General features: G+C 41.9%; 1 pseudogene; it reads left to right on the top strand.

Annotated features, from left to right (window-relative positions):
• The first annotated feature begins 673 nt into the window (after nt 1–673).
• On the top strand, nt 674–1,493 carry LOC133775041 (small ribosomal subunit protein uS2-like; annotated as a pseudogene).
• The last annotated feature ends 11,885 nt before the right edge of the window (nt 1,494–13,378 follow it).

Raw genomic sequence — 13,378 nt, 5'->3', positions numbered from 1 at the left:
CTCTGTGTAACTCTGATTTTCAAATAAAAAAAATAAATCTTTTAAAAAAAGTAAATGGAAATTTTCAGGCATTGCTTGTAACTAATTATTTGGAGGGGAAAAGAAAAACCCAAACCTAAATCAAGTTTTATTCAATCACAGTCAACTAGTAGCCAGTCACAATCAGACAACCAGATTCATGAATCCTTTAACACCTAAATAAACTGCAATAAAAGTATTTTGTCTAAAGTTTCTCATTTCACAGAGGCTTTCTTTGGAAAGAGTAATCTTAACACCGGGATCCTTAGGTCCCCGATGTAGGAGAAAGATGGTGCTTACTTTCCCTTCAGCTCTTGCCTCAGGCCACCGAAAGCTTCCTGTGCATCCCTGGGGCTGTGGTTACACAGTAGAGGGGTGTTTGCCTCAGGGCTGAAAAAAGCCTATAGCCTGGCTGAAGTATCTGACTTGACTTCGAATATCTAGCACCATGGCCTGAAACAGCCATTTAGAGTAGTTTCACAGGGCATGAGAAGAAATGGAAATGATTACCCAGGGGAGCTGTGGACAAGACTTAGGGACAGAAGTCCAGGCAGAGGGCAGATAAAGTGCTACTCTCCCTTTCTGTGCTACCCTGCGAAAGGTCCATAGGGCGTTGTTCTTGATTCCCAGAATAACTTAAGGGGAAGCTGTTGCAATGTCTGGAGCTCTCGATTTCCTGCAAATGAAGGAGGATGTCCTCAGATTCCTCCCAAATGGAACAGCGCCTCTACAAAAGGAAAAGTGGTGGCATCTACATCATACATCTGAAGAGGACCTGGGAGGAACTTCTGTTGGCAGCTCATGCCATTGTGGCCATTGAAGACCCTGCTGATGTCAGGATGATCTCCCTCAGAAACGCTGGCCAGAGGGCTGTGCTGAAGTTTGCTGCTGCCCCTGGAGCTACTCCTACTGCTGGCCGCTTCAGCAGCCTTCACTAACCTGCTCCAGGCAGCCTTCTGGTGGTTCCTGATCCCAGGGCTGACCACCAGCCTCTCACAGAGGGTCTAATGTGAACCAGCCTACCATTGCTCTGTGTAATACAGACTCTCTTCTGCGCTATGTGGACATTGCCATCCCACGCAACAAAGGAGCCCACTCAGTGGGTCTGATGTGATAGACGCTGGCCCAGGAGGATCTGCGCATGCGTGGTACCTTCTCCCATGAACACCCTTGGGAGGTCATACCTGATCGCTGCTTCTACAGAGATCCTGAAGAGAATGAAAAAGGAGAGCAGGCTGCCGCCGGAAAAGCTGTGACCAAGGAGGAGTTTCAGGGTGAATGCACAGCCCCAGCGCCTGAGTTCACGGCTACTTAGCCTGAGGTTGCAGACTGGTGTGAAGGCAGCAGGTGCCCTCTGTGCCTATTTAGCAGTTTCCACTGAAGACTGGAGTGCTCAGCCCGCCACTGAAGACTGGTCGGCAGTGCCCACTGCTCGGGCCACTGAGTGTGTAGGAGCAACCACTGAGTGGTGTTAAACTGCTTTTCATGGTCTCTGAAGCAAATGTGGAAATGAGGTTGATGGAAAATAAATATCACTTTCTACAGAATGAATGAATGGATACATAAATAAATAAAGTGCTACTCCCTGGCCTTTGAAGATTGAAGATGGGGCTACAAGCCAAGGAATGCGAGTGCCCTCTAGAGGCTGAAAGAGATAAGGACCCATTCTCCCCATGATCTTCCAGAAGCATTGCAGACTTAACTACATCTTATTTTGAACCTAGCAAAAATGACTTTGGACTTGTGACCTCCAGAACTACCAGATAGTAAATTTGTATTTATTGTATTAAGTTGCTAAACCTATAATAATTTTTTTTTTGAGACAGCCAGAGTGGATAGTGAGAGAGAGACAGAGAGAAAGATCTTCCTTTTTGCCGTTGGTTCACCCCACAATGGCCGCTGTGGCCGGCGCATCTCGCTGATCCGAAGCTTCTCCTGGTCTCCCATGAGGACTTGGGCCATCCTCCACTGCCTTCCCGGACCATAGCAAAGAGCTGGCCTGGAAGAGGGGCAACTGGGATAGAATCCGGCGCCCCAACCGGGACTAGAACCCGGTGTGCCGGCGCCACAAGGCGAAGGATTAGCCTGTTAAGCCACGGCGCCGGCCAATTTGTTTTAACAGCAATAAAACATTAATACAGATTAAGGAGACAGGCAGAGGGAAAGGTTGAGGAGACTAAAAGACTTTTTTTTTTAAAAGATTTATTTGTTTTATTTGAAAGAGTTACGAGAGAGGAAGAATGAGAGAGACAGAGAGAGGTCATTACTGGACCTCCCAGGGTGCACACCAGCAGGAAGCTGGAGCCAAGTGCTGGAACTAGGAATTGAGCACAAGCATTTGGGTACAGGAAGTGGGCATCCTAACTCGTGTCTTTAACTGCTAGGCCAAGTGCTTGCTCCAAACTTGATTTCTTATTTGAAAGTAATGATCGCGGTCACATTTGTACACTGAGTGTCAGTTTAGTGTCAAGGGCTGAGGCCCACCTAGCTCAGGATCAGGATGAAAGCTCTTTAAAGTGTTAACATCAGTCTGCTAATGCAGTGGCTGCTGGCACAGGGAGACCTACTCCTGGCAGATTCACCTGCCGACTCTATTGATGATGCATTCTGTCTGCTATTGGCAAAATATCTTTTGTCTGTGGGTAAATTGATGTTGTTTACAAGCAAAGTTGAAAGCATAAAAGATTTTCAATAAACTCCTAAGGGCTCATTAGGATTGGGATCAATTTTATACATTCTGGTTTAGGCAGCATCCTTCTATGATTAGAAGGTGGATCTGAGCAGCCCATCATGGGACAGTTGCTGGATTATTTGGGTGTAAAAAGTATGGAATTGTGAAAGTTGAGTGGACTCAGAAGCAGGAACAACTCAGTGGGTTCGTATAACTTTGTGCTGTGCTTGAGTCAGAAAGTGAAAAGCCAGGAAAGCTTTTTTTTTATTTTTCCATTTCTCTCTTCTGCTGGCATCTTCTTTCTTCTGTCTTTTTTTTCCTGGTCCAACTCTGGATTTGGATTTCACTTACTTAAGCAGAAATATAGTTTATCATCTTTTTATTTGAAAGACAGAGATAGATAGATGGAGAGAGAGAGAGAGAGAGTGAGTGAGAGAAGGGGCGGGGGAGAGATGTCCTCCATCCACTGATTCACTTCCCAAATGCCCACAATATCTGGGGCTGGCTCAGGCTGAAACGAAGAGCAAGGAACTCAGTTCAGGACTCCCATGTGGGTGGTGGGAGCCACCTACTTAAGCCATCACCGGCTGCCTCCCAGAGTGCGTATTAGTAGGAAGGTGGAATGAAGACCATTGCTAGGACTTTAACCCATGCACTCCGATATGGGAAGCAGAGGTCCCAGGCAATACCTTAACTGCTGTGCCAAAGACTAGCCCCATTTATCCTTTATTTTATGGTGTACTCCTCTGCTTTACTCCCCACTTCTTCACTTTTGTTTCCTCATGAGATGCAGGATGGAAGTTAGGTAGAGCTGGCTGCATTCCAAGTCCTTCTAGCTGGCTGCATTCCAAGTCCTTCCAGCTCTAGTTGGGTGTCCAGGGCTAGGGACTGGCACATTCTGAAAATAAAACAATTTTTTTTTGATGTGGCCCTTCTTTCATAATACATAGGATGTAATTGGCCCACATCAGAAGCTTATTTTTATTCTGGAATATAGTCTTAGAAAACCCTGCTGTAGGTACAAGCCAAGAAAATACTTTGACACCAGTTAACAGCACAATGTGAGCTATTGTTTGGCTTCCATAGTATCTAGTCAAAGAGAAAATTGGCTCCAGAAAATCCTAATGAAGCTATTTGACTAGGAAAAGGGGAATAAATGCTATTGTATGCTTCCTGTTCACTCGGTACAGATTGATGTGCTGGACACTAAAAAATATTTTTCTCCTTTACTGTGTTTATAGTCATATCTTAATGTAGGTTTAATTGTCAAATAACACAATCTCTATCAACTTATATATTTTAGTTTCTTAATAAAGATCAGGGATTTGGAATTGGAATGAAGTTTGAATCCTAGTTTGTTTCTTAGGATGTTTTCGATCCTGGACAATTTTTTTTTATCTTTTTCTAACCTCATTTATTCAACTGACCTTTCATTGAGCACCTACCACAGATCTACAACTGACCTGTCCCAAAAGAATAGAAGGCAAAGGGCAGAGGCCCTGCCTGCACAGAAAACTGTCAACCTTTAGTTTTCTCAAGTGTCTAAATTTGAATAGTATCCATCTTGCAGCATGTTGTGAGGATTAAATGAGATAAATTTTTATGAGAGTGCTTCACATTTAGAAGAAACTCAATAAATGTTAATTTCTTTCTTCCCCCAGTGACAGCCTAGTGGGAAGGAGATTTTTCAGCTGGGAAATCTTTATTTGTGCTTCTCAAATAATATTAACATTGCCTTGGGGCTGACTGGCTCTGAATAACAAGTATGGAAACAATATTAGAATGAAGGTAACTTTCTGGATTGGTGAGATTTTGGTCAATATCCAACATTTGAAAATAATCTTGTTATAAGCACACTTCTCGTATAACTGGTTTTATTGTATAGTGAGATGTACTGGAACATGATCCTTCTCCATTGACAAGGACAAGAGGGAACTCAGTGAGATTTTGAATGGAATTAACAGAAAGCTGTATTAATGCCCTCGGGTTTCTAAAAGAGCCTATTATAGCAGCTCATATAATGTAGGGTGTGCTGGGAAGAGTCAAACATTCCCTAGCATCGTAATACTGTGATCACTGATTCTCAAAGGATAGGATCAAAGTTTTCTTAACAGGAAGAATATCCTTTCCTTATTTGAAGCTAGGCTTCTGTCATGAAGAAAAGAAATGCTAATTTTTGAGATGCACTTTCTTTTTTAATGGATGATTGTTACAAGCAGCAGCGAAGGAGACCATACTGTGGGGATTCAAGGGACATCTTCAGAGGGCTGAGTTAGAAGGGGCTCATCATGGGTTTTGGGTTATTTTAGGTGATTTGTAGTGAGAAATTAAAGACATTTCTGATGATGTAAAAAACTCTATTTGAAAAGCATCTTTTAAAATACATATATATGTATATTTTAAAGAATTATTTATTTATTTGAGAGGCAGAGTTACAGCGAGAGAGAGAGAGAGAGAGAGAGAGAGAGAGAGTTCTTTCATCTGTTGATGCACTCCTCAAATGGCCGCAATGGCTGGAGCTGGGCCGATCTGAAGTCAGGAGCCAGGAACTTCTTTGGGGTTCACTGTGTGGGTTCAGTGACCCAAGCATTTGTATCATCTTCTGCTGCTTTCCCAGGCCATAAGCAGAGAGCTGGATCAGAAAAGGAGCAGCCGGACACAAACCGGCACTCTCTTGGGATGCCGCTGCCACAGGCGGAGGCTTAACCTACGAAGCCACAGTGCTGGCCCCAGGAAAGCATCTTAACACATTTTTGCTAGTCGGCAGGAGAAACAGCAGGGCTTACATTGTAATTCGTGATGAGACAGCTGTTCATTTTAGCTGGATGAGGGGGATGTTTGGATAGGCTGTGGTTTGCATGGTGTTCTTAGTTTTAATCTGTGTTCAGATATGTTTATGGGGTGGTCTTGTTTTTGTCTCCCTTCATCACAGTCAACGAGGGTCTTGATGCAATTGTTTCTGTTCAACAGAATGCGTGCCCAAGCTGTGTCTGGTCAGCTCCTGGCTGATGCCGGTCAGAGCCTGCTTTAGCTCCTCTTCCTTCCACCTTCATTCACATGTGCCTAAGCTTTCCGAGTCCAGAACACATGAGCTTTGACAGGCTCAACAGAAGGCGTCATTAGCCATTGCCGTCTGAACTAGGTCTAAGGCTTTTTACGTTTACCAGATACGAGGAGGGAACAAGGGGAGGAAAGGAATGATTAAATTGGGAGATTAGAGAAAAATAAAGAAAAATAGAAAGAGAAAAGAGAGAGGGAGGGTAGGGTCTGTGGAGACCCCTTTCTTTGCAAGTTTATAAATTTCCTTCCTTTGATGCAAGAAAATGTGTTCTACTGGTTACTTATTCATAGGGTACCATTTTATCATCCTCAAAATCTATTAGTGAGTAATTCTGTACACCTCCCTTGGGGTTCAGCACAGGTTTTGTCATGGCCATGTCATGGTACTTTGAAAAGGGACTGAAAGTGCCCCTTGAATCTCTCTCATGAATTATTCAAGACAGCTATGTGCTGACAGCAGCCATATACCCCTGATGTTCTAATTTTTCTATTTATTGCTATGCAGTTCCCATAGGTAGTGACCGAGTTAAGGAGATGGAGGTGAAGATGGGCATTATTCCAGGAGCAAGAGAAAAATGTCCCTCAACATCTAGAAAACAAAACCTAAGAACACAAAACTCCAAAGCAGACGAGTGATTATGTGAAAAGTTAGGATTCTTACAGCAGGCTCTATCCTTTTGTATTGTATTTTCTTATAGCATGTTAATGATGTTTTTCCATAGGGGACTTTGAAATAGGAACATTGTTTCTTGAATAAAACTATGTCTATATTGATAATGACATTAACATAATCAATTAATAAATTCATGTAAGTAAACTTAAAAATTTTTTTGCCTTAATTTATTCATGCCAAAATTAGATTTAGAGTAATTTTTTTGAGCTAAGGTCCCATGGAAAGTGGAGAAAATTTGTCTGTTGCTACTGTAGAGCCATCTCATGTAGCTCAGTAGATTCTGCATAGGAAATAATTTTTCTGGGGGCCGACACTATAGTTCCTGGCTTCGGATAGGTGCAGCTCTGGCCTTTGCGGCCAAATGAGGCGTGACCCAGCACATGGAAGACCTCTCTCTCTCTCTGTCTCTCCTCTCTCTATGTAACTCTGACTTTCAAATACATAAATAAATCTTAAAAAATAATTTTCCACCAAAGAGGGGTTTAAAATGTGCCCTCTCCCTGGTCCTTCACATTGCCACAAACCTACCAAAAACACTGGGAACACAGAGGAGAGAGTTGGTGGTGGCTCCTCAAAGCAGAGTAAGTGAGAAAAATCAGGGATGACAATAATATTTCAAGAGGTGCCTAGCACATTGGAGGGCAACAGAAATGACTGATGTGATAATGATAAAAAGGAGAAGCCTGGAGTACATTTATCAGCAAACACTAAAATCCACAGGGATGAGGTTTGCTTTGAAGGAAAAGGTGGGAAACTCTGCCAGGCAGGTGATGTGGGAGTAGAAAAGTATGGAACACACCGCCAGGAGCAAGGCCAGGTTGAGATGGTCCCTTCAGTTTCATTTTTGAAGAGAAATCTGTATTGGAACTTAATATATTCCTAGGAAGGTAAAAAACAATCACAAATAACACCGCAAATTCTGGAAATCCTTTGTCAATGTCAACAAGTATTGAGATTATGTTTTCTAAATGCACCAGAACGAAGTAAGAAACTTTACCTGTGACTTCCTTATAAAGTGCTATCTTGAAGAGTTATTGTGTTTGAATGAATTAGATAAGGAACTTTTTTTTTCCTTTAAGGTTGAACTTTTTTGTATTAAAACTGTGAGACCAAGTTGAAGACAAAAACAATATACTTAAATATATCTTAAAATTATTATTATTAAATCTAGGGTCAAGCTGACATTCAGAACATTTTAAATTTTACTTAATACACTTATTTATAATATATAATTCATGTAAATTCTTCAAAATTCAAGTACAAGAAGATACATGATGATAAGCAAATATTCCAGACTCCTTTTTTTTTTTTTTTTTTTTGGCGCTGTGATGAGCCACTGCTTCTGAACTTTACAGCTGCAGAACCAGGAAATCGTATGAGGTTGGCAACAAAGAGAGCACGAGTGCAGGCCAGAGCCTGGAGGCATCAGACAAGCTAGGACTCATTTTTGTCTTGGAAAAGGGGATGGAGCTGTGAGTAAGTCAGCTCCCTTAGGGAGGGAGGCTGGATGGGAAATCGCTGTCCTACAACTGGAGGAAAACAGCAAGGGACGTTATCTACCGCAGCATTGGCTGCAGTTTCAGTGTTGACTTAAATAACATCTTTGCCAGCTCTTACCTGGGCGGGAGTTTGGGTTCCCACCGCTTATATGGTCTGAAAACTATAAGCAGATAATTTAAATTTAAAATGTGTGGAGGCTATAGTGTCTCCAGGTAACTTAGAGAAGCAAATGTCAATATTCCCTGGAGAAATAATCTTCAGAAAAGCCTTCACTTTCACAGGGAGAGTGGTAACAACTTTGAACGCATAAAGTGAGGCCATAAACACGTAAGAAGTTGTCATGAGGAGTTGCCAACAGAAACTGACCCGCAAAACCATCAGATGATGGAATTATTCAACACAGACCTTAAAAGGAGTATGCTTAATACGTTTAAATGAGTAGAAGCAGAAATGAAAAGCGTAAGTATGAACAGAAAGCCAAAAATATTTGGGAGAAAATATTAGAAATAGAAATGATAATAAATGAAGCAAGAATAGAAAAAGAGTTAAAATAGCAGATTAGATAGAAATGAGAAAATAATTAGTACATTATCTGAAATGTAATGTTGAATATAACAAAAAGAGATCAATGCTTTTAAAAAAGAAAAGGTAAAGAGATTGAGAAAATTCAACATACATCTCATCAAAATTTGAGAGGGAGATTAAAGAAAAAAGGTGAGACAGAAATTATTATTATTTTAGAAAGCTTTTATTTTATTTATTTATTTTAAATATGTAATTTAAAAAGATTTATTTATTTATTTGAAAGTTAGAATGGCACAGAGAGAGAAAGAGAGGCACAGAAAGAGAGAGAGAGACAGAGAGAGAGAGAGAGAGAGAGAAAGTCTTCCATACGCTGCTTTACTCCCTAATTGGCCACAACGGTTGGAGCTGCAGTGATCTGAAGCCAGGAGCCAGGAGCCAGGAGCTTCTTCCAGGTCTCCCATGTGGGTGCAGGGGACCAAGGACTTGGGCCATCTTCTACTGCTTTCCTCGGCCATAGCAAAGAGCTGGATCGGAAGTGGAGAGCCAGGACTCGAACCAGCACCCATATGGGATGCAGGCATGGCAGGTGGTGGCTTTACCAGCTGTGCCACAGTGCAGGCCCCTAGAAAGATTTTATTTAATAAATATAAATTTCATAGGTACAGTTTTAGGAATATAGTGGTTCTTCCCCCCATACCCACCCTCCCACCTCTTCCTGTCCCACCCCCAACTCCCTCTCCCATCCCATTCTTCATTAAGATTCATTTTTAATTATTTTTATATACAGAAGACCAACACTACACTAAGATTTCAACAGTTTGCACCCACACGGACACACAGAGTATAAAGTACTGTTTGAAGACAAGTTTTACCGTTAATTCTCATAGTACAACTCATTAAGGGGAGAGGACCTACATGTGGAGCAAGTGCACAGTGACAGCTGTTCTTGATTTAACAATTGACACTCTTATGACATCAGTGATCATGTGTCATGAGCTGCCAAGGCTATGGGAGCCTTGAAAAAGAAATTATTTAAATATATAATGGCTGATAATTTTTCGAAATTATTTTTCTAAGACACAATACCTTTAACTCAATAATCATAATAAATCCAAAGAAGTGCATATAAGTACAAATCAATTCTAGGGCATATTATAACGCAGCAAGAGAACACCAAACACATAAGAGATCATGAAGGAACGGGCAACTCATCAAAGCAGGCTGTAAATGAAGATAAGAGAAGATGACTGGGGGCCAGTATTGTGGCATAGTGGGTCAAGCTGCCCTTGAGATGCTGGTATCCCTTGTGGGTGCTGGTTCTTGCCCAGGTTGCTCCACTTCCACTCCCTGCTAATGGCCCGGGAAAGCAGTGGAAGACTGTCCAAGTGTTGGGTCTCTATATCCACATGGGAGACCCAGATGAAGCTCCTGGTTCCTGGCTTCAGCCTGGCCCAGCCCTGTTTGTTGCAGTTATTTGGGGAGTGAATCAGCAGATGGAAGATCTCTCTATTTCTATCTGTAATGCTGCCTGTCGAATGATATAAATCTTTTTTTGAAAGATTTATTTATTTATTTGAAAGGCAGAGTTACAGAAAGAGAGGTGGGGAGAGTCAGAGAAAGAGAGAGAGGGAGAGAGAGAGAGAGAGAGAGAGAGAGAGAGAGAGAGAGAGAGAGAGAAAGATCTTCCATCTACTGGTTCACTCCCCAAATGGCTGCAATAGCTGGAGCTGGGCTGGTCTGAAGCCAGAAGCCAGAAGCCAGAAGCCAGAAGCTTCTTCTGAGTCTCCCACATGGGTTCAGGGGCCCAAGCACTTGGACCATCTTCTGCTGCTTTTCCAGGAGTATTATCAGGGAGCTGGATTGGAGTGGAGCAGTGGGATCTCAAGCCAGCGCCCATATGGGATGCTGGAGTTGTTGGTATTGCTTTTTTTTTTTTTAATTTTAATTTAAAATTTTAGTTTTATTAATAAATCTTTAAAAAATTTTTTTTTTATTTTGATAGGCAGAGTGGATAGTGAGAGAGAGAGACAGAGAGAAAGATCTTCCTTTTTGCCGTTGGTTCACCCTCCAATGGCTGCTGCGGCCGGCGCATCGTGCTGATCCGAAGCCAGGAGTCAGGTGCTTCTCCTGGTCTCCCATGCGGGTGCAGGGCCCAAGGACTTGGGCTATCCTCCACTGCCTTCCCGGGCCATAGCAGAGAGCTGGCCTGGAAGAGGGGCAACCGGGACAGAATCCGGTGCTCCGACCGGGACTAGAAGCTGGTGTGCCGGTGCCACAAGGCGGAGGATTAGCCTGTTAAGCCACGGCGCCGGCCTAAAATTTTAGTTTTAATAGATTCAATGTGATTTGTAGGTATAATTCTAAGAACATGTGACATTCCCTCCCTCCCTCCCTCCACCTCTCTTTCTCCCACCATCTTCCCTTCTCCCATTTTTTTTTTTTAGTTTTTGAGATAACATATTTTAAATGTATAACACAGTAAAAAAGCTTAATACTTCACCAAATAAGTATTTTAAAAAGTAAGAAACAAAAAGACTCTAGTTTAGTGGGAATATAGACAGCAGCCATGAATGAATAATAATTGAATGGTATAATGTCCATTTCACCCATATACAGTACATTTTAAAGTAATTACACATTTTTAAAACCATAGTAGTATAACATTCTTTTTTTTTTTTTTTAATTTTTTGACAGGCAGAGTGGACAGTGAGAGAGAGAGAGAGAGAGAGAGAGAAAGAGAAAGGTCTTCCTTTTTGCTGTTGGTTCACCCTACAATGGCCGCCGCGGCTGGTGCGCTGCAGCCAGCGCACCACGCTCATCTGATGGCAGGAGCCAGGTGCTTCTCCTGGTCTCCCATGGGGTGCAGGGCCCAATCACTTGGGCCATCCTCCACTGCACTCCCTGGCCACAGCAGAGAGCTGGCCTGGAAGAGGAGCAACCGGGACAGAATCTGGTGCCGCGACCGGGACTAGAACCCGGTGTGCCGGCGCCGCAGGTGGAGGATTAGCCTAGTGAGCCGCGGCGCCGGCTAGTATAACATTCTTAACCATTGATTTGACAGAGTCATAAAATGAAGTTTTAAAACACTATATATGTTTTTAATTTAATTTTTTAAAGAAAACTATATTTTCAGCAATACTGATGCACGCAGATATTTCTTTTCTTCCTTTATTTTCCCTCTTTCTTTTTTTGTTTGCTTTTTCAATTTTAGCTCTCACATACAAGGGAGAACATGTGTTATTTGTCTTTCTGGGTCTGGTTATTTCACTCAACATGATATGACCAAAATCTTAATGTCTGTCTCATCTAAAATCATACAGAGAATGGAAAGAGGGGATGTTCTCAATAAATTCTGAATAACACAATCTAAGAACAAACTATGAACATATGTGCAAATATTCGAGACGCAATATTTGCAAGTAAAACCACGACTATTTAGGGTTTATTTCAAATGCAGTAATGTTTTAATATTAGAAAAGTGATTAATGCAATTAATCACATTAAAAGTTTAAAGAAGAAAAAATATATGGTCATTTTAGTAGAAACAGAGAAAAGCTTTCAATAAAACTCATTATTCTTGTAAAACTCTCAGCAAATTAGAAGTGGAAAATTTCTCTAACTTGATAAAATCTACCTATTTAAAATCTAAAGCAAATTGAAGTGAAATTACTATAAACCTATTCTTGTTGAAATCACAGTAAGACAAGGATGAAATAAAACCTGCCATTATTAATAAATGATACAATTCTTTACACAGAAATCCCTGGCTCTCCCTGCTCCCCAACACAAATGGGTACAAATTATTAGAATGGAATAGTTCAGTTGAATGTTCAATATTGATATTTAAGTAAATTGTCCTTCTATACATGAACAATAAGGCTATAGAAAATGTAATTTGAAAACAACATTTACAACAAAAACAATGCGTGTGTGTGTGTGTGTGTGTGTGATTACAACTATACATGGGACTGGCGCCGCGGCTCAATAGGCTAATCCTCCGCCTTGCGGCACTGGCACACCGGGTTCTAGTCCCGGTTGGGGCGCCGGATTCTGTCCTGGTTGCCCCTATTCCAGGCCAGCTCTCTGCTATGGCCCAGGAGTGCAGTGGAGGATGGCCCAAGTCCTTGGGCCCTGTACCCGCATGGGAGACCAGGAGAAGCACCTGGCTCCTGGCTTCAGATCAGCGCGGTGCGCCAGTCGCAGCGCACCGGCCGCAGCAGCCATTGGAGAGTGAACCAACAGTAAAGGAAGACCTTTCTCTCTGTCTCTCTCTCTCACTGTCCACTCTGCCTGTCAATAAATAAATAAATAAATAAAAAACCAACTATACATGGACACCCGGTATCAAGAGATAACTCTAATAAAGATCGTATATGTTCTATATTGAGAAAACTGATGTCACCTGTTAAATTGTCACCAGTTCACTCATAAATGTCCACAACATCCAAGCATAGGCCAGGTCAAAGTCAGATCAATGAAAGGGACCAGGAATTCAGCCTGCGTTTCCAGGTGGGTGGCAGAGACTCAGGGACTTGAGCTGTCACTTGAAATTCATGTCCAATTTTTTCATAGTATCCATTTTCCATGAACTTTTTGAAGACTTCATGGTGTACATGGATTTAATTTTTTTTGCAGCAAAATAAACTTTTAATTCCATTTCCTTAAACTTTTTGAAGTATCTTCATACAAATAAATTTTTTAAAAATATTTTACTTATTTATTTAAAATGTAAAGTTATAGAAAGAGAGAGGGAGAGACAGAGAGAAAGGTCTTCAATTGCTGGTTCACTCCCCAAATGGCTGCAATGGCTGAAGCCAGGAGCCAGGAGCTTCTTCCGGGTCTCCCAAGTGGGTGCAGGGGCCCAAGGCCTTGGGTCATCCTCCACTGCTTTCCTAGGCCTTAAGCAGAGAACTGGATTGGAAGAGGACCTG

The sequence above is a fragment of the Lepus europaeus genome, chromosome 16, assembly GCF_033115175.1.
Source record: "Lepus europaeus isolate LE1 chromosome 16, mLepTim1.pri, whole genome shotgun sequence".
Classification (NCBI taxonomy): Eukaryota; Metazoa; Chordata; class Mammalia; order Lagomorpha; family Leporidae; genus Lepus; species Lepus europaeus.
The sequence above is the reverse complement of the archived record's forward strand: the minus strand, read 5'-3'. Positions and strand labels throughout refer to the sequence as shown.